General features: G+C 42.8%; 1 protein-coding gene across 25 annotated transcripts in view; it reads right to left on the reverse strand.

Annotated features, from left to right (window-relative positions):
* The window catches only part of ADGRL3 (adhesion G protein-coupled receptor L3), a 498,089-nt gene that overhangs the window by 419,333 nt on the left and 57,786 nt on the right, over positions 1-20,970 (reverse strand). The window contains exon 1 of one of the 25 annotated variants that reach the window (XM_064711117.1): positions 19,192-19,210. The exons of the other annotated variants lie outside the window; for them this stretch is intronic. The gene's annotated coding sequence lies outside the window, so the exon portion shown is untranslated. Of the gene's footprint in view, positions 1-19,191; positions 19,211-20,970 lie in introns of those variants that run through there. 25 annotated transcript variants of the gene reach the window in all.

Below are 20,970 nucleotides of genomic sequence, written 5' to 3' on the forward strand. Positions count from 1 at the left end.
ATACATCTAAAACAAACAGCACAAAGGAGTCAAAATTGCATTAACCGCATCCTCAGTATTTCAACACTTTGCTGGTATTAAATATGAGGCCAACAGCCAAGGGAATATAAAATACTGTAAAAGGGCTCACTATATATCCACTTTCCCTTCTTACACCAGTGGGACAGGGTTCAGGATGTGAAGTTACAGCAGTGTGGAATTACCAGGGGACAGGGTTGAGGTCCCCACAGTGCACTGATTTCAGGCTTTCTTCAAGTTCTTGAGCATTTGGCTCTCAGGAAGTGTTTCAGAAAGGATTTACCCTCTCCTGCTGAGCCGGTTAGGCTTGCTGAGAGGGAATGATTCCAGAAAAGAGGAGACATGATTACTTACCTGATTTACTTAAATTTCCTAGTGAATATACATATATATATATACACATATTTAGATGCATATATATGTGTGTGTGTGTGTGCACGCATGTATATTCAGAACAACTGACACACCATGGTCTTAGGACTAGGAAACATAAGGCTTTTTAAAAGGATGAACTGTTGACTTGACAGGTACTATTCTAAAAAATTAAATCAGAAAATATTTTAAATATTCTACTTCCAAGTCTGCAATTTGACACTGAGGTTCTCATACCCTGATAAAACTATTTGGTTTGGGGTTTTTTCTGTGATTCCAGGAGGAAAACACAGAGCCACAAACAGCAAATCTTTGAAGAACAGAGGAGAAACACAAAGCAAGCCATGCAAAACCAGACAGCAACCCTTCCAGTCCACATTTAGGCGGCATTTACAACTGCAGCTGGTTGGGAAAAAATAATAATTAGGCAATCAGGTCACTTTAAGGATAAAGCATGGCCCTTTGACTATACACTACACACATCCTCCTTCTTGCCAGACACTTAACCTATCTTTGAAGGCTGCAGAGCGCTGACTAAAGAGAAACACAGTATTTCACTATTCACTCCAAATTATGCTTTTTGCGTGCTTACTGGATTATTTTCAAGGGCTGCAATAAAGGCACAGACTGCCTAAAGGTTTACACTGGATTTCTTCACCATCTTGCTGCATTTAAGGCCAGAACAAAATTAAGAGGTTTTTATTTTTCCTTTCTTTTTCATGTTTGGTACAACTCCACTCTGACAATCCAACAGCATGTTGTGTTGCCTTGGGCAAGGATACACTCTAGTAGGTTAGGAGAAATAAACTGCACAGTAACATCTTATAACCATCTAAGTTGGTTTTTGTATTCAGATCTTAATAAAAAGAAGTTACAGTAAGAATTGAGAGCAGGACAATGATGTTCATCTGCTACAGCAGGTGATTCCAGACAATTTTCCACCAAGGGTAGAAATTCCACCATTTTTCCTACAGGATTTCCAACAGATCTGGAAGGGGTCTGGCTACCTCATGTCCTTGCCCAAGAAGGGGCACCATGAAATGATGAGCACCTTGCTAGAAGCCTCCTCGATGCAGTGCCACAAGGAAGTGCTTCAGCTAGCACTCAGGAATGAGAGGCAGCAGCAGAGCTGCTGAGGGTGGCACAGCATGGAACACAAGGCATGGCCACACGCAAGTTCTTCATGCTCCAGGAAAAAAAGGACAGCCAAAGTGCGGAGCATCAGCAAGGATGCACCAAGAATGCTGTTTTTTGGTGCCTTTGCCTGTCACAGCACAAGCCCTGCACACTGAACAGGCACGCAGCATCCTGGCTGACTTGTCCTGTGCTTACAGAGCCCTCTCTGCTCCTGCCCTTTGAGGGCTGCACTTGCTTCCTGTAGCCAGAAAATGAAGTGACAAAAAAAAAATCAGTAAATTTAAGACTCCAACATTCCGACACAGGGGTATTAGAGCAAGATTCAAAACATTAAAATCCTTGCTGAAGGATAATTTGACCTGCCTAACCACACACTTTCTCAAACATTTATAATTGTTTCCATGGGGCAGGGTGAAAAAAAGAAAGAAAGCATGAATTTCAATCATTTTTAAAATTCATGTGATTTTTTTCTTATTGGAATTACCTTGATCATTATGACAAAGACACTTAATTCCAGGAGAAGGAAGAATAGGAACATCTACTTTAAAAATAAAATTACAGAAAGGTATGTCGCAAAGTACCATTCTAAGTATGAAACATGAAGATTTTAAGCTTAAGCTCACAGGATCTTACGGTTACACTTATCCTTCACAGGCATACAACATGGATTTTCACATTATTTGCAAGGAGTTAAAGAAAAATCTGTGATTCAAAATAGGGAGTGGGGGGAGACACCAAATTTTCTTGATGTTTGGAGAGGTTCATGTGTTTACTACCCTGCTTTCCACCCACAACAAACACACGTTTTAGCAACCAACAGTTGGAGAAACAGAAGCTGCCAGTGAAAGTCAAATACGACATGCAGAAGGCATCTCATTTTTTTTTCCTTTTATGCTAATTCAGAAAAGAAAAGCTTCATCCTTTAGACCCTGGGATTAAACAGGTATCTCTGAATCCCTCGTTATCAGATAAGCTGCCACCCAGGGAAACCACAAAAGATAAGGATACAATTTTCTCTTCAAAGGGACCATGACCCTTCCTCCTGTCCTGAGTGGAAGGTCCCTGGTGCCCCAGGCAATACCCAGCCATGCCCTGCTCTTTGCTCTGGCCTCACCATCAAAGTCATGGAGAGAAGAGCTGAGGAATTTGCCCAAGTGCCAAGAAAGGGCAATGTGCTGCCTCCCCAATGCACAGCAGCACCTGTGGCCACTGGAAACTGTACATCCCTTTCATTGCCAACTTCCCACAAAGCAAGCATGTGTTTTAGCTATTATACCAAATTATAAAACACTGTTTATTAATCTCCAATCCCTTTTACAGATGATACATTCCTGAGAGTCACTGGAGCCCTGTTGGTCATGGTAACTGGCAATTTTAGAGAAAGCAAAGAACCAGATGAATTTGCTTTTAAGAAGATTATTTAAGAGCCACTCAGTCTAATATGTTCTACAAGCATTCCCCAGCAAGCCTAATTGCAGACTTTCAAGCAAACATTTTGGCATTTTGTTCCAGTATATCTGTTCAAGCCAGGATGCAACAAAGTTTGTGGAAGCTTCAACAATGGCTCCTGATGGTGGAATAACACCTCAAACTTCTCAAGGGCATGCCAGGTTAGGTTTTTTGCTACTCCATTAAATTTTTAACATAGCTTCAGCAAATAATGAGTTTACAGACTGGGACTGTTCCCAAATCAAGGCACCTGCAGACAGTAATGAAGTAAAAATGCAAAATGCCCATTAGTGGAGTAAGTTACACATTACCCATCAATCGTTGCAGAGACTGACAGTCACAGGAGACCGTTTCAAAGCCAATATGGGAACTGTACAGGCAGGAAAGGGTCAGGATGGCAATAGTGATACAAAGCAAAGTGGCACGTGAGCTATCATTCATTATTTTACTACTACCAGAGTACCCAAAAATCCCAGTGGAGTCTTAAGCTCCAGCCCGCTAAGTACTGCACACAGGTAAAGTAAAAGCCCTTCTGCCCTGAACAATATACATTCAGTAAGTGTGAGGACAAAGACCATGAAAGAGGCAGTGGTGCTGTCCCTGCGGTGCAGGTGGCCAAGCAGGGGAGGAGGAGGTCATGCCCCTTTTGCAAGGTCAGATGAAAAATCAATGGCGTGCAAGCACAGGTCACCTGAATTGCAATCTGGAATCCACTGCAAGGCCAGCCCTCGCCGCTCTGATGTCTGGCCAGCACTGCTAAATGCTGTGCTTAGGCACTTCCTGCATCCTCCTGGAATGCTACCATGAGTTGGGAATTCAGCAGGGAAATCCTTCTGAACACCCTGTGAAAAATGAATGTTTCAGAGCTGCGCTCTGAGCCTCTCTCAGGATCTTCAGACCCAAATGATACGAGACATAGTGAAAGAGACACCAAGTGCAGAGGAATACACATCCCTTGAGGGACGCAAAATCTTGTGACAACTAATCAAGATCTCCCCAGTTACAAAACTCTGTCCCCACTTGAGGTTCATTCATTTGTAGCAAAATTACCTAAAAATAGGAAAAGCTCCATTTGTAGAGAAAAAGGCGGCACAAGCCACTAATAGCACAGTGATCCACAACAGAAGGAGAAAGAAACTCAACATTGTAGTGCTCCCTGGAAAAGCTGATCCTGGCTCAGCAGGATGGCTGGCTAGGGGAAGAGCAGAATGAAGCCCAGCAGCATTGTCACCCCTGGCCCCTAAATGCAATGTTCTCTATTCCCATTAACTTGCACAACTATTAATATCCCATTACTCTCTGGAACAGTGGAGGATGGTGAGTCCTGATAGTTCAGGGATTTGAAAATTGACCCAAAATCAGTAAAGTTAAAGCCTTACCTGCTGCAAAAACACTTTACAGTAAAAGGATTTGAGTGGCATCTCTGTAGCTGTTCCCTGCACTAACTGTAGATCAACTGGGTGTTTTATACACTTTGGTGAAAGGATTTTTCCTTGCTTCTCAGGATCATCATAGCAAAGAGAATATACCTCATCATTTTCCTTCTCTGTCAATCCCAGCTATTTATCACAGAGGCTAAGAGTTGACTCATCAATGGGATAAGGATTCCTAATCTATCAAGAATATATGCCAACAACTAATCATTAGATCCTCTGTAAGCCTATACATATTTACTTTTGACACAACACATCATATAGCTTTTTCTTTTACTCAAAAATCATTTCTAGACTCACACTGCTCTTGAATGGAAGAAGAGGGCTACAGAAGGAAAGATGTTTAACACCAGAAGAACCAGAGAGTCTGTATCAGCTCCTCAGACAACTTAAATCAACACAGGCAGTGACCTGATTTTGGTGGCACTATGCTAATTTGCATCAGCCGAACACCGAGCCAATTATCAATAGATTTAGAAATAAGCAAGCAGATACAAAAAACTCATTTGGCATTGAAAGAGTGGCTGTAAGAGGCTCTTACAAAGGTTTCTTACTGAAGGTTTGCTTTTTATGGCCCCACTAATGAGTACCTAGCTTCCCCACAGATTCTGAGTACCAAGTGCTTGTGGATACTATGGCACAGGGCTCTTCTTCATGGCTGCCAGAATGGAAAGGGTTTGTCACATAGATGATTTTCGTGCACATCCCAAGGAACCAAGCTGCTTGAGAGAAGGACAGAAAGGGTTTAAAGCAATGATGTACCTTTCCCCCTTCACTCACGTTACCCATTCTCCACCCTAGCACCTATCCTGCAGAGTTTCAGCTCAAAAAGAAGCTTGGTCACCCAGACTTGTTTATTTTTATTTTTCTGGAGGAGATGATAATCCAGACTCAAATAAGAAGATAACTTCCTTATTTAAACAGCTACACATATTCTCAGCCTATTTCAGGAGCACAGGGAAGATAACACACAGCTCCACTTTCCAGGCTTACCATGCTAAGAGGATAAAGAGACAACTCTTGTTAATACTTGTGCCTAGACAGTAGAGCATTATGGCTTGGATTCACAAAGGGATTTAGAACTCTAAGTCCCACTGAAATCAGGAAATGAATGGGACTCAGGGTCCTAAGGGCCTTTGAGAGTCCCAGTCTAAGTGCCTCCTCCTTTTGAAGCCAATGGGAACAATGCCATGGCATTAAACAAGGGCAGAGCCTGCCCACGAAGCTTTAACTCTATTAAAAGACACAGGGTTATCTGGTGACAAACAGGCACAATGCCCCTGGTGAAGAGACTTTGGCCCGAGTGCTTTTAAAGCTTCCACTGCGCTCCATCAAATGGAGCTGAAGCAAAGTCCATACACGTCAATGAGAGCTTTGCAGTGAGATTAAGATTTCAGTCCAGGTCCTCAAGTCAGAGGCAGAGGAGTTGTCACTGGGAAGACAAACTGTGCTATTAGCAAGCCTGGACCATGCACTGTTACTGCATAAAGCTCTCTGTGCAGTAAGGGAACAGTGCACAGTGGTGCAGTTTCACCCTTTGGTTTTCCACAATTAAAGCTCGGCATGCCCTAATCCACACTAGCTTTAAGAACACTCCATGAAGTAAATGCAGCCATGGTATTTACACTTCATTCATTATTGCTATTTTGAATACATTTTTAATAAAGATCAATGGCATGTGCTCCTGTAGAATGAAATGGGGTTTCCCAATACAGGTCACACCAGCACTACTGACATTTTCTACACTGCTAAGGGGAGAAAAAAATCCAACCCACCTTCTGTACTCCTGAACACAGCATAGGAGAAATAAACAGCATTCTCTAAGCAAGTACCACATGTTTAAATATGATTAGCTGCTACTACACTCAATGTGCTGGTATAGTACATCCCTTTTGCGGATACAGCACCAGAAAGCTTCATAATGTAAGATAAAGGTACACCATGAAATAACCTAATGGAAATCACTGGCATGGTGAATACCTTTAACCAGGCACTTACTTGAAGGCTGCAGTTCCTCTTTCCTGTTCCAGCAGATCAAGAACTTCTGTATTGAGGCTGATACACAAACTGCTAAGTGCTCAGCCTCATCTGTGGCAACTTTTTGTTCTACTTGGTCCACAGCATATACCCAAGAGGACCATGAGGCTCTTTTACACAACTCAGCATTTTTGACAAAAGGTCTTTCCTTAAAAAGCATACCTGGAATCTTCCAGTGTGTGCTGTAGACAATTTGACATGGGGTCAAAAAAGATACATAATCACTGCAGCAATGCTATCTCAGGAGCTAGAACATGTAGCTAAACCTGCCCCTGTTCTACCCAGTCAGGAGGAGTGAAAGAAAAAAGTAGTTTTTTTTTTTTAAAGGATATCAATAAACACCAGCACTTCATCTCTGCTCAATTTAGCCCTTTCTGGAATCACAGATAACTCCTGATGGCAGTTGTCCAAAGTGTCCAAATTCAGACAGTCTGATAGCCCTTTCAGTAGGGTTAGTCTTGGTGGAGACAATAATCAGGCCTCCCACGACGAATTTCATTCAACGAGCGGTGCTGATTACGGGAGTGGTTTGAATCATCACACTGTATTGATCAGAGATCAATTTTCAGCTTGAGGTATTGTGGAGAACATATAGTACACAGCTAAGCTAAAGGCAGGGAGTAAGGATTCAATAGCCTACCCAACCATGTCAAATAAAAGCCTAAACAGATAGATGCTACAATCTCTGCCCCCTGAAGCCTGTGGTTTTAAAGATACAGGCTATGATGAAATGGAGCCTGAGGAACTATGCTTCATCGTTACCTTTTTGATGCATCATTAAAATTACCATTTGATCCCTCCACCCCAAATTTATTTCAGTGAATGTGATTTCACATTAAAAAAACAAAAAGACAACTTGCTCAAACAGCTCTTCCTTTGATCTCTTTTCTCCTTAATCAAAATTCTCTGAGGCAGGTAATGACAACCCTTCCTGCTGCAGGTGCCCCAACCCCCAGCAGTGCAATGTTTCCCACCTCCACCCATAGGAAGAGGAACTACAGTGCCAGATACCACAACTTCCAGCTCTGACCCCACACCACCACGATCTTTGCAAACAGGAAACACCTAGTGATGCCATGCTCCCTGAAAATCCCCATGCTGCCAAGCATTGCTGGACACTTCTGGCTTTTCATGCCTTTAAGAAAAAAAACCCAAAAAAACAAGGAGGTAAGGAAATACAATATATCCTAAAAATAGTCAAAGAAAGAAAAAGGTGCTTGAGAAGGGATTCCTTTCCCAGTTATGCTCACTGTCATGTATATTACAAGATCACCAGTTGTGCAGAGCATTCAAAGAGGAACAGGGGCTTGATCCAGCTCTGTGGCAAAGAAAAGGAAGTCAGGGCCCATTTTAGGACATACAGCTGCAATGGCCTCTCTGCCAAGTACCAGTTCTCAGGAAAACAGCTTTCACTTAGAGAAAACCTGCACCAAAAGTAGTTTTCTCCCTTGCTCCTCCAGGCCCCAGTGCCTGGTTGCATTCCTCAGGAGGATGCTGGGATTCAGCATCACTGACACAGGGAAGGGAGAGAGTCATTGGGGCAAAACCAGACATGGAGCCTTGAACAGGTGCTCCCAAATCTCCACAGGCACCTTCTGGATGAGAGAATTTGCAATGTCTATGCAAATGCAGCAACTCACAAGCCAGTTTGGAAGCAGAGGGCTTTGAGCTGGACAAAACATGTGTTTTACTTGCAGGGGGAGAAACTGAGAATCAGGAACAAGTGTGGGACTTGGTCTGTTTGCACTGAAAAGTTACAGCTTCTTAGGGTGGTTTTTTTTTCAAGTGTGCAAGGGTAGAGAGCTCAATCTTGTAGAGATCAGGAATTCTTGACTTTTTTTAACAAAGATTTTTCTTACTCATCTATTATTTATAGAACCTACTTGAATATTTCCACAGGGCTCAAAGAACAGTAATACAGTGTGTCTTTTAAGAAGGATGAGAAATTTGAAAATGGGTAATCTAGAAATCACATTGAATCACAGGAAAAGTGAATTTAGCAGCCACCAAATTGCTTACAAAGTCATTGAATACCACTGCGCTGTAACAAGCTGTGGTGCAGCAAGGAAGGACAAATTCCCAAACTTCTCCACCAGTCTATACTCAAGCCTTACACAGAAAATAAAAAACCAAGAGAAACTCACAGCCAGAGCAGGTTAAATCCCAATCCTTCACAAGTCAGCAGCTCTACTGGGTTGACTTCCCGCATCCACACACAAAAAGCAGAAGCTGACACACATGGAGCATTTCAATGTTCTGCATAAGATCCAACGGTTTCCCTTTACTCTCTCATTTTATGTTTTCTTCTTATGTTCTGTAAGGCAATTAAGTCCTCCTATTTGCAAAACTTACTTTTTTTTTTTTTACTTTTAACAGTTCTGGAGTCTTTTTTGTTTTTTCTACAGCCTTATTCCCCTTAGTCTTAAGTTAAATATAAAATCAAACCTAATTTGGTCATGAATGGGTAAAGAAATACAACAGTGGTCTAGGGAAAACTACATTAAATGATCCCATGCAAACCTAGCTGTAAGACAAGAACTAGCAACAGGAATTAAAAATAGGGAGATGTCAGAGGACGGTTTTGGGTCTTTTTTCCTTTTGCCTATTCTTCAACCTGTCAAAAAGCAAATGTAAGTCAAGGACCAAAATGAAGTAACTAGGGTAAAAAATAGTGCTGAATGCTTGAAACAAGACAGTGAGTTCAGTTTTAAGAGATTCAGCTTACAGATCCCTCATCTACATAAGCCCTCAAACAATGATGTGTTCTAACAGGGTGAAGTGCTAAAATGCATCTGAGCTGCAAACAGGGGATTGGTATCCTGCAGTGACAGAAAATTACTGCTGGATGACAGGGCCTGCAAAGTTAAATTGCATTGCCTTAAAGGAGAAGAAGATAAGAGTACTGCTAGGCAATGCAGGCTGCTATACAGTAGAGCATAATGTGCTCACACCAGGATCACAGGTCTCTTATTATTCTGCTGTTGTAGTGGCCAAGGCATGCCAAATGAATTAAGGAATTTCAGTAACTTAGAAGAAAAAATAATTTCAATTTAATAAATCTATACACGCATATATACATATATATATATAAACATGGCCTAGGGCTTTACAAATCACAGAATTCATTAAAATATTAAATAAGAAATTTACCTGCTATTTTTACAAGTTGCCCTCTGCCCTCACAAATAACAGAGAATGTTCTTGTACTATTCTAACCTCAGCCAACTACACCAGCTTTTTAGGAAGATATTCCTGTGCCTTTATTTTCAGCTCCTCCATTCTGCAGTGCTCGGTGTTATTGGGCAGCACTTTCCTAGGGCTTCCCCCTTGTATTGTAATGGATCAAATATTTGGATTCTTCTGCTTCTTACTATAACAAGCATCTTTAGTTATCTACTTGCTTGTCTCAAAAACAACTACTTTCAGTGTGCACAACAATTTGCCATCAGAATATTTTGTTTAAATACTGCACATTTGTCCTTTAAAAATAAAATCTTGTATTTTAAAAAAGCTGGACATCTAAGAAGTGTGACTCACAAGAGTCTGCTGGAAAATCACTGAGCCATGCCACTCAACTTTGTTTCTTATCTCCTGAAAAGTTGATCCACAGTTGGACATTGCAGCTACCTGGCAATAAATTTTAAAAATATGAATTTTCGTTTCTGTAACATGAAAGTCTCTGCTAATTGAACAAATTCAATCAATAATCCTGCAGACTGGCCAAAGCTTGCATGAAAATGAAAAGGACTGAGATAAGACAAACAATCCAACACAACTCCTGTTTCTACATGAAGAATTTACTGCCAGTCAAGATGTCAGCACTCGGGGGCACGTGGAGATTGCGAAAAAGCCGTGATTGCTCCACACACACAATTCAACAGATTCTTCTTCTGGCTGTTACCTCTGCACCTTCCCCATGACATGATTTACAGCTAGTCTGATGAAGCTCAGCCAGCTAGGGCTGAGATACAGAAACAATCTGGTCCATGGCCGAGGAGCACTGAGCACCTCCAAAACCTGTTCTGCGTTAACCTCTGTGCCTACTGATGGATTTCAGTGCCCCGGGCTTCAACTGATCAAGGGTCTGTCAATACTTCCCTGGAAACAGCCTCCCGTCCTGCAGCACAAGGGCTCATTTGAAAGACCTCGTGTTGATTGCTAACATGTGTCCTCACTTACAATATTTTATTTCATGGTGAAATTCAGATGCAGTTATGATTTTAAAACACTGTAGCTAGCAGTGGATTTGAATGGATAAGCAGACTAAGCATAGTTAAAAGTCCCACTGGGAAGTCTTAAAATGACTAATTTTTGAATATGCAAACACTTTCATGTCACTCAATCCTGATAAACTCCAGTTGCAGGAGCCCACAAGATGAAGGCAATCTGATATTAAACAAAGCCACTAACTGCAAGAATAGTAATTCAGAAAGGATTTATACTGAGGAATTTATCCTGTGCAGGTTTCCTTTCAAACACACTGCCGCTTGGGCTCTCCTTCTTTTCCAAAGACCTCATATATTGTTGTTTTGTGACCACTTTACTCCCCTATAGTAGTTTTTGACATCTGCATTAAACTACCTTACATATTCCCAACTTTTTTGCACTAAGTAGAAGAAAAGGAAACTATTTCTCCTGACACACACAAAGTCACACAAATAAAAATACTATTACAGCTGAAAGGAAGAATTTGCTGCTTGCTTTGTTTGCATTTAGAAAGCTTATCACAACTGAAAATACACCTTGCCTGGTAGTACTATAGACGTGCTAGTGGCGATGCACAGGATTTGCAAAATTATTTCACTCCAGCTTAATGCTGCAATCAGAAGTAAAAGAACTATCAGTAGCTTGAAAGGGTAGGGGGTGATTCCAGACATAGCCTCCACCAGGAATGCAGGCCAACAGGGAGCATTTGGAGCAACCACCCCTCAGAGAGATTTATTACCAAAGTCAGGACACAGAACCAGTTTGGTTATTGACAGGCAGGGTGTGTGTCCTACATGCTGCTGTGCACAGAGGAGGTCACACCCCGACCCAGCCGCACACTCAGATTGAGCAGCTCTTCCAGAGCTCTCATCCTTGCCCTCGCTGTCACATTATTCTAAGTATTATGGATGATAAACCAGGGGCTGCTAAGCTCTGACTGAGCCTTCCACTAGCATTAACTGCCTTCACTGAGACTGGGGGAGAAAACCATCAGATCTACACCATCAGGAAACGTGGCAAGAGGCAGGGGATGGCACAGATATGGCCAAACATGGCATCTTCTCCTCGGCATGAGAGATGCCAGAAAGCCACACAACCCAACAGAGGGGATGTGCCTCCAGCATCTCCTCAGGGCAGGAGACAGGACTGATTGCAAAGCTTAACATCACGGAGTCCCTGTCAGTACATCCGTCCCTGGATGTCAGCAGATTAAATAAATATGGCCACAAAGGTCTGCAGGTTAAATGGAAAGATGTTAAGTGCCCCGGACTGCAAGAGTGGCATGGGTTTGCTCCTTTGAAATCTATATGTTTAAATTTTACTTCCTCTCTCATTAGCCTGATTTGAGACCACCACCAGAGTGCTATTTTCTCATTTGGCCAAATGCACATAGACCATTTTCAGAAATGGTTTTTGTCCTTGAGAACAGACACACAGCATCTTTTCAGGGTACCTGCAGCTCACAGAGATCACACACAGCTTTAGAAGCAACTCAAACCAACAGGTTAAGAGCAGTCTAAGGAGCCAGGTCTCAGCAAAGGGTCATCCAGCACTGACTGAGGACATTCTGAGCTCACGGGTGACCATCAACAAATCAGCAGGAATGTGGTCAAACCAAGAGTACTGACAAAGCTAAAATCGCCATTATTGTGCTCTGTTGAGGAAAACAGACAGAAAGTTGAACTAAAATGCCTTCCTAGTGATTTATGGTCAAAGCTCATACACTCTGGTCTAAGAAAAAAAGTCTGCTCAAGGTTTTAGCTCAGTTTTGTCCTTTGCTTAAAAAAATAAACAAGTGCTTGAATGCAAATAGTTGACAATGAAAGAAGATTGATCAAGCTCTTAAATTTGCACAGGAGTTCAACAGAGCTACAGGATGCAAAAAGGCAAACCTGCTTTTCTAGCGTTTAAAATACATTAACCCAAATAATGACTCATTTACTCCTTGATTACTGAAAGATGATTATGCACATTGAAGCATTTTGTGAATCTGCAACAATAAAAGACTATGAGGACGTTTTAGAGAAAGTGAGACAATTATCCTTCCCCCAAACTTATTTAAAAAATAAGGACTTTTTCTCCAGAAAATTACTTCCTCTCTGAAAAAAAAAAAAATCTTCCACCTGGGAAGATAACCTCATGGTCAGCAGAAGGATACTGGAGAGAGGAACAGTACCTCTAAAAATATTGATAAAAAGAGTGAGCTCAGGTACTTGAATGTGAACATGGCAAAGGTGCAGGCCCCACAAAAGTAGGGGGTTGCCACCTGAAAGTACAACTCCTGCCAGGCAGTTTCTAGATCATGGTACACGAGGTGGTATTTCAAAATAGTGCTCAAAAGAAAAGTCAAAAGAAAATTATATCCAAGATGCCAGATTAGCAAAGATACTAACAGAAGTGTCCCTTTCCTTCCTGAATGAAACAAGCTAGCAAAGACCACCAGTTGTGCCAGAGAAAAAGGACTTCCTAAGAGCAAAGAAGCAGAAATATGGGAGAGCTCAATCCACACCTACACTATGGCGAAGTTTCTCAGCCCTGGCTGCGGCATGGAAGGCACATAGAGATCCAATGTCAAAGCAGATGCAGGAAAGCAAAAAAAGGTTAAAAGTTCATATGAACAAATTGCAAAAGTCAAAAAGTCAAACTGGTACTTCTTAACTCTGCTGGTATCTAGATGCAAGGTAGGTAAAAGGAAAAACAAGTGATTTGGGCAAGTAAAGTGCAAAATACAAGATTGAAAGAATTTTCTCTGAATTACATGAAAACTCATGGACTGAAAAAATCAAAATGCATCAGATACAGGAGATCTAGAGACATCAGAGTTTGAGTTTGGAGGGGCTGTTCAGAGGAGGATAACCTGGTTTGATGGGTCACCAAGCACACTACGGCCAAATTAATCTGGATACACTGCAGAGAGTCTTCCAAAAATAGAAGCAAGGCCTTCAGCTCTTACCTCTTCCAAAGGAGAAGCAACTAGAAATGCCTCCCTGACATGCAAGAAGTGCTCTGAGAGCTGGAGGAGGCAGGCACCATATGAGGAGATATCACTGAGACTCAGAGCTGGGGGAAATCACAGAGGAAAATAACCATTTAAGAGCAGCTGCTCCTACGGCAGAGTGGCAGCTCTCCCCTTCCTGGAGGACTTTGCCACATCTGTGTACAGCAGGAACAGCTGCTGCCTTTGTCAGGGAAAAGGGATGCTGGAGTGCAGGAAACCCAGAGAACGTGCTGCCAGCCCTGCCCCAGGTTCAACCATTTCTCCAGCAGCTCCCAGCTTGCTGGCATTGAAAGCATAGCTGTTGCATCACACTGTAACTGAACAGATATGGATTTTTACACAGTCTTCTTTATATATCTTTAAAGAGTGTATTTCTGGAATGCTTATGGCATATCCATTCTAGTAATGAGACTGCAAGATAAGCTATTTGCTCCCACACTCATAATAAGTTTAATTCATGGGAATGTTGTTGCAGCTTGATACTTTGCCAGTCTGACACAACACATCTTTGTAGCCCCAGACCCCCTCAAGGACCAAGAGTTGCTCAGAACACCACAGCAGGGACCCTTAGAGGGCAAATGGAGAATCCTACTTAAATGACCTGATGGACAGGTAGGTTTTGGGGTACAGGCTTCAGGAGGAGTTGCCCACTGGAAGAGAAGGGAGAGGCTGCAGCCCCCATGCCTACCTGCCTGTCCCCCTCCTGGGGTGGCACAGCTGCAGGGGTTCCCGGCATCCAGACCATCATTTCCCAGCACTTTCCAGGCTAATGAGTCTTAAACAAAAGATTCAGCTGCTCAAAGGCTGGTGGCTAAAATGGAGCCATCAGCAGCCTAAATACTCACCAGGCTCCTTCTATAGGCAGCAGAGATTGAGTAAATAGAGTCAGGGGAATTCAGAGAGTGATTCATCTTGACCCAGACAGAAGTGTCCCAAAAGCATGTACAAAAAGCAAAGTGCTTGCCAAGAGGGCAGGCCAGCAGAAATGATGCTTGTCCTCACAGCCTCTGCATAACTTGTGTAGGTATTGCATAAAGATGTAATTATGCTTCTTCTCAGACTTCTGTTTAATTTTGCGAAGAGGGCCCCAGCAGCTGAACTGAGTAAAGCAGATGAAGGGGATGAGGCCTCACCCTTCCCGTCCAGGCTGCATTCCCGACTTTGAAAAGGGAGATGGAACACACCTCAGCATGCAGACAGTGTTCACACAAGGCTCTGCCCTGCTCAGAGCTCTCAAACTGCACCAGGGTGCTGGATACGGTCTAGGAACCTATGGCACAGACAGGCATCACTTCAACTTTTTAGGAAGCTCAAAGTAACCCAAGAAAAAAAAAAAGATTGGGAAATCATAGAATCATTAAGGATGAAAAGTTCTCTAAAATGTATGTAAGTCCAATCATTAACCTAGAACCACCACAGTCACCACTAAACCATGTCCCTCAGTGTCACATAAACACAGTTTTTAAACTTTTTACGGTGATAGAGATTCCACTGCTTCCCTGGGCAGCCCATTCCAATGAGTCACAACCCTGTCAGCCAACAGATTTTTCCTGATGTGCAATCTAAACCTCCTCTGGCCATTTCCTCTTGTCCTGTGACATGTTACCTGGGAGAAAAGACAGACCCCCTACCTTTATACAACCTCCTTTCAGGTAATTTTAGAGAGGAATAAGATCCCCCTTGGTCTCCTCCAGACTAAACAATCCCAGCTCCCCCAGCTGCTCCTCATTAGAGTCATGCTCCAGACCCTTTCCCAGTTCTGCCACCCTTCTCTGGACACACTCCAGCACCTCAGTGTCTTTCTTGTAGGGAAGGCCCCAGAACTGGACACAGCACTCGAGGTGCAGCTTCACCTTTGCCAAGTACAGACAGACAATCAGACAATTCCTGCCCTGGTCCTGGTGGCCACGCTGCTGCTGATCCAGGCCAGGATGCCCACAGCCTTCTTGGCCACTTGGGCACACACTGGCTTGTGTTCAGCTGCTGTCTCCCAGCATCCCAGGTTCTTTTCTCCCAGGCAGCTTTCCAGCCACTCAAATTCTGCAAAGGAACTTTCCCCATCAGAATCTATTGCCTCTGCTTTTTTTTTTTTTAAATGTCTTTCTTTACTGAGCATATTTAGCTCTACTGCAAGACACATTTAGATTTGGTCATGAAGACTGCAGCCCATCTCACTTTACAATATGCCTTGGGTATTCTGGGGAAGTATAGGAGGGGATTTTTAATGTAGGTTCATAAATGCTGCCTGAAAGACCTGCTAGAAGGGCCCTTTGCCTCTCTCCACTGGTGAAGCCCAGCACTGACTTCACCCAAGAAGAGCCATTACTCACAGCACTGCTCTCACTCTCCTCCTGGCAAGCATCAGAGGGGAAAAAAGGGCATTTCCAACCTTACTGTATGAACACAAAGAAACTAGACAAACACTCTAAAAGTTAAGATTGAGCAGAGAAATGAGTAAGAGGTGGAGCCGCCAGTGAGTGACTAAGAAATACTTTACAAATAATCAGGCTGAAGCTGCTGGACATGGAGGCTGGGGCCCAGGCCACCTGAAAGTCATCAAAACCATGCCCTTTTGAGATGCTTCAGCTATGTGAAAGCATAGGCTGAGCACCCTCTAAAGAGAATGAAGCAGGGAGGTGTAGAAATAGAAGGAATAAAGCTGGGAGCCAAATTGGGGTGTAGGGGGTGTGGAAGGAGGGAAGATAAGGCACTTTGCTACATGTCAAGTTAGGAATGTGGCTCACAAGGCCTGTTGTTTGGGTTTGGAGTTGCACAAGAGGTTAGGAAGCTCAGATCAACACCACCTCCAAAAAAAGGCCAACAAAACATGTAATATGTAAATAACTGCCAGCTGTGCTGCCACAGAACACCCAGCTAAGAGGGGGTTCACTTGAGCTAGCAGCTCTTCAAGGAGAAAAGAAAACACAGCCTCTTCACCAAAGGTGCAACACCTGAGGACATTTTCCATTACTCAAAAGAAAACCCAAACCAAAAACCACCAAAGAAACAGGAAAAAATAGAAGAAAAAGAAATAGACAAAGACAGGGCTTGACCATAAATATGGAGTGGCCACAGCACGGCTGAGGTGAGCTACAGTGGAGACTGCCCAGATCAAAGCTCAGCTCCACCTTGGAAAGCAACACCCTCATGTCCAAGGCACAGAGGAGGTGGCAGGGTACAAGGAGTTCCTGTTGCTGGACTAATATCTGAAAACAAATTACGTCCTTTGGAAATACAAGCTCTGTATCCTTCACCAGGAAGAACAACAGCTACAAATACAATTTAAACACTTTTCTTCTCCCTTTCTATTTTTTGCTGCCCAGTGTATGTAGGAAAAGGAGTGAGGCCAGCTGGACGGGACAAAAAACTTGTGTCCAGACAGTGTATTCATGCTCACAGAGAAAATCTTCACCAAACCTTTCCAGACCTTGTCTTACAATTGGCTAACACCAGCCCCTGGGAACATTTGTTCACTTCCATATAGTTCTCACACTCATTTAGAAAAGGAAAAAAAAAAAAAAGTAATAAAAATGAACTAGTTTATTTTTTTCTACCTATCTCCCATAAACAATGACTTCCTCTAACAGACGGAACTGCTTCCACAATCAATAGTGGGTTTCAGTTGCATGTGGTACCATCTGTGTAGGTGGGAAGAGTTCAGCAAAAGGTGGCAACATCATGCACAGCCTGTCTGATGTATGGAAAGCTATATATCCCTGAAAAGCCATAAGGCGGCTTCCCTTTGCTCAGCTGAATCAGCATGCAAATTTCACTGAGATGAATGAGGCAACGGCACAGGCAGGGTGTATCACTTCAGATTTCGGGACAGAATGACATCTGGATAAAGCCATCCTGGATTAGTCTGCTACCAGGCAGATTGCAGCACAGATACCTTGCACGATGGGATGCTGATATTTGCATACTGCATGGGAAGCCAGCTAGCGCCCTGTTTGCACAGGAGATGGAAGGAATAACCCTGCCTCACTCTGAAAATTACATTCCTTATCCTAACTACAGAGAAGGAATGAAGCCTCACACTAATATTATTATTAGGTTCTTGGATGCACTCACTTGAAAAAACAAAGCAGTTGCACTAAAAGATACACATTCGCTCTGCTGGTCACTCATTTGCAATTCTGCTTCCACACCACAAATAACCACTTTGTGCTTGCTGGGCTGTGTTATCTCCGCAGCTATACACATATATGCTAATACACCTGCAAAGGCATGGCAGGTGAGCATCCCAAATTCTCCTGTCAATATGAATGGAATACAGAAGAGGTAACTGAGAAACAAAACGTATTTAAAAAGCACCAAAAATTGGGCAGAACTGAAGTGTTTGGTCGCATCAAAAACATAATTTCCCGAATGGCCAGGTTCATTCCAAAACAGACACTGAGCAAAACCAATCACTGACTTCAACACAGCCATGTGTCAAAAAGCAGAAGATGGCAACATTGTTCTTCACATGCAAGAACCTCTATTTATTATTTTATTATTATTTTAATGCAGAAGCAGTTGTCCCAGTGCTTATTATTTGGCTGAATGAGCTGAAGTGAGACTCCCCGGGCAGCTGCTGACATAATGAATGATTGTGTGGTGAAGCCCAGAATGTGAATGATGAAGAATTTTGAAAGGCTCTGGAATTTGTGAATAACAAAAGTAGCTACAGTCCCCAAAATCTCACCATTTGTTCTCAGCAACAAAGGAGGACTCAAAGGCCTTTGTTTAACAAAATGATTCAAAAACAGGATACGAAAGGAATTAGGGGTTATCTCTACTGGCATAATACACCAAGCAAATTGTGTCCCCAAGTAGGAAGAGTTATGAATGCATTCTGTGAACATATTGTTAACTGAATTACTACGGTACTGTTTCTTTTATCCCTTTTCCAGTACTGCTACCACGGTTCCTGTGTCAGTAATTCCCAAGGTCTTAGGGCCTTTCAACCCAGACTCTGCAAAAGGGGAGCTGCTTATTCCACAGGAGACTTTGGTCCTCCAGTGTGCAAAGGGGAAGCACCTGACCATACAAACCCGTTCCCCTCAGGGCTTCCAGCACGATACCTTGGCATATCTCTTCAGCAGTATTAAAAATACTGTACTACTTCACCAATATTCAAAATAAGTGCAGTTGCAATTACCTTAAATAAATATTAAATTAAAAAAAAAAACAAAAAACAAAAAACCACCAAACAAACAAACAACAACAAGAAAGAAACAACCAAGCATCACAACCTTTTTAATGGTCCCCAGTATGGGACAAGATCTTGATGGTGCAAGGCACTGGATGGGCATTGGAAAAAGGCAGTCATGCTCCAAAGCAGCTTCCTTCCCCCTCAAGGGGGAAGAAGCATTCCAGTTTTGGAGGACTTACTGTGAGTATTATATAGGAGCTCGGTGAAAGACAATTGAACCTGATGAAGATTCATGCCACACTGACAAGTGCTATCCAAACAAATATAAATTCAATTAAAAGACTCTGTTGTGTGAGCAATAAACTGAGAAGTGTTCTGGATCAAGGAGTGGAAAGCCAGCTCACCCGTGAAGGTTGTCAGGCATGAGAAATTAAGACAGCAGACGCGAGCAGTGCTGATGCTGAAACCAAAGGCGGGCACCATAAATCAGAAGGACAGCTCTCCTGGGCAGGGGGAGGAGGGACCAACACCCACTCAGGGACACATCCAGATCTTTTCCCTCTCTCTCATGCTTGGGATCATCAGCTGAGGGACTGGCAAGGGTCTGACCTCCTGCAGGCTCCACTGCTCGCTGGATGAGCTTCACCAAAACCCTGCCGTGACACACACATAGGGATAACATCAAGGACTCCTGCACAGGATGATTACACTGGTTATCTTTCCTTGCATTTAGGCATTTGTTTTATTAAATCATGCACTTCCTACTGCAGCAGCCAAAGTCAATAGTACCTGGGGTGTCTCTTTTGCCAATTGCTATAATGCTGTAGCTGCAAGCAGTGCAATAAAACCTGCTTCTGCTACACTGACTGCCTCCAGTCGATGTGATTTTGGCAATCCTTTCAAAGGAACCAGGCTTTCACCTTGGGATGCTACTCAGACCTGGAAGAAAAAGTCGCCCTGACATTAATTTTTACAGGTGCCTCATCAGCTTATCCTGTCTCTCCAAGGAAACACTGATTAGAGAACAATAAAAATGGAGCAGAAACCCATGGCTAAAGAGCATCTTCAGCTCCTGGCCTCCTTTAGTCCCCTGGGCAGTACTCAGAGAACAAGAGGGATTCATCAGCATATCTTTCTAAAAAATTCAGTGCACCTTTGCTGACACTGGGTGCTAGATATAATTGCTGAAACTTATTTTTTAATGAATGGTGAAATCAGTACTAAATATTCCAATTCTAGGAGCTGCATCAGAATTTAAAAAAAAAACCTCAACCACGTGACTCATGGTAAAAAAGATAACAAGATATGACAGCCACATTGAGAAGTTGCCTAGAGAACATAAGGTGAAGAAAATCCGCTATCGAATTGTCATGCCCAACATGAAATAAAGCCCCTACAAAACAATGCAGGGCTGAGGTGGCTGGAGACTTATGTTTTCTGAGTAGTGACATCTCCTGAAATACTGTTTAACACCTGTTATTAATCCTGCTGCCTTGGCACATTTACACCATTACTTCTTCCACCTCAGCTACAAATTTAAGGGATCACACCTGAGCCTGGCATTAACCCATGTAGGGAGCACAGTCAGAGTTCACCCATCCTGTAAGTTCAAAGGGAAGCCTGCTATCCAATTCCATTCTTATGAAGACTGACTGACATGACTCTGCTTGACAAAGCAAAGCCAGTTTATTACAGTTTACCAGTAGTTAAAGGTCACTACACCTGTACAAAATTTTCCACTCTGACCCCTTTGTACCAGTCCCCTTTAGAAACACAATCCTCTGATTATTCTTCTCACACTAGTAATGTCTTTTGTTATCTCTTTTGCCAGTAAAGTCCTTGGTGCACCTTCCTTTGTCAAAGCAGTGAGCATCAGAGGGTCAGAGTGACCAGACATGATGTCTTCACTGCTGCTCTTGCCTTGAGTTTATCTCTCCCTTGGCTTTCACTGCACCAGGGCCAGAAGTTCTTTGTGCTACCCAGTTCAGCTTCTGCAGCTGTCTGATCTCCGACACACTCTGTTTAAGAAAACTCCTAATTCCAGTCCCAGATCTATCATCCTTCCCTATCCACCCCACTTCAGTCTTTTTCCTTCACAAATGGTAATTTATGGACAAAGATACACAGCATGGCAGTGACTGTATTTTAGCTGCTAATTTCCATTGTCTTAATCTATTAAGCCT

Source organism: Zonotrichia leucophrys, chromosome 4 (genome assembly GCF_028769735.1).
Source record: "Zonotrichia leucophrys gambelii isolate GWCS_2022_RI chromosome 4, RI_Zleu_2.0, whole genome shotgun sequence".
Classification (NCBI taxonomy): domain Eukaryota; kingdom Metazoa; phylum Chordata; class Aves; order Passeriformes; family Passerellidae; genus Zonotrichia; species Zonotrichia leucophrys.